Genomic DNA, 1,395 nt, shown 5'->3' with positions numbered 1-1,395 from the left:
ATGGATCTTTAGAAATAAATTAGATGAAAATGGGTTGGTTATAAGAAATAAAGCTAGACTTGTAGCTAAGGGATACAATCAAGAAGAAGGGATAGATTTTGATGAAACATTTGCTCCTGTAGCTAGATTAGAGGCTATTAGATTACTTCTAGCATTTGCATGTTTCATGGATTTCAAATTGTATCAAATGGATGTAAAAAGTGCATTCTTAAATGGTTTTATAGAGGAAGAAGTATATGTAGAGCAACCTCCTGGTTTTGAGAATCATGAATTGCCAAATCATGTGTTTAGATTACATAAGGCATTATATGGATTGAAGCAAGCACCTAGGGCTTGGTATGATCGATTAAGCAAATTTCTGCTTAATAATGACTTTAGTAGAGGAAATGTAGATAAAACACTGTTTCTCAAAAGAAAGGACGAAAATCTATTAGTGGTACAAATATATGTAGATGACATAATCTTTGGTACCACAAATGATACTCTTTGCAAAGAATTTGCTGATTTAATGCATGGAGAATTCAAAATGAGTTTGATGGGAGAACTAAATTTCTTTCTAGGATTACAAATCAAACAAACTAAAGAAGGTATTTTCATTCATCAAACTAAGTATACAAAGAAAATACTAAAGAAGTTTGGGAATGAAAATCATAAGGGAGTAGGCACTCCAATGAATCCTACTAGTAAGCTAGACAAAGATGAAAAAGGAAAGAGTATTGATATTAAGCTTTATAGAGGACTAATTGGATCCTTGCTCTACCTTACTGCTAGTAGACCAGACATCGTATTTAGTGTAGGAATATGTGCTAGATACCAATCAGATCCTAAGGAGTCACATTTAAGTGCTGTTAAAAGAATCCTTAGATATTTAAGAGAAACTACGAACATAGGATTATGGTACTCAAGAGACTCCTGTCTAGATTTGCTTGCATACTCAGATGCTGATTTTGCTGGATGCAAATTAGATAGGAAGAGCACTAGTGGAACATGTCAATTCTTAGGAAACAACTTAGTATCATGGTTTAGCAAAAAGCAGAATTCAGTGGCATTGTCAACAGCTGAAGCTGGATATATAGCTGCTGGCAGTTGTTGTGCTCAAGTACTATGGCTTAAGCAACAACTAGAGGACTATGGAGTTAAGCTAGATAATATTTCTATTAAGTGTGATAATACTAGTGCCATCAACCTTACTAAAAATCCGGTTCAGCATTCTAAAACCAAACACATAGAAATAAGATATCATTTTATTAGGAATCATGTGCAAAATGGAAACATATGTATTGAGCATATATGCACTGAAAAATAATTAGCCGACATATTCACAAAATCCTTGAGTGAAGATAGATTCTGCATGCTAAGGAGGGAATTAGGCATATGTGATCCTTTCTATTGAAG

Source organism: Phoenix dactylifera, unplaced genomic scaffold, assembly GCF_009389715.1.
Source record: "Phoenix dactylifera cultivar Barhee BC4 unplaced genomic scaffold, palm_55x_up_171113_PBpolish2nd_filt_p 000606F, whole genome shotgun sequence".
NCBI lineage: Eukaryota > Viridiplantae > Streptophyta > Magnoliopsida > Arecales > Arecaceae > Phoenix > Phoenix dactylifera.
Note: the sequence above shows the minus strand (reverse complement) of the source record.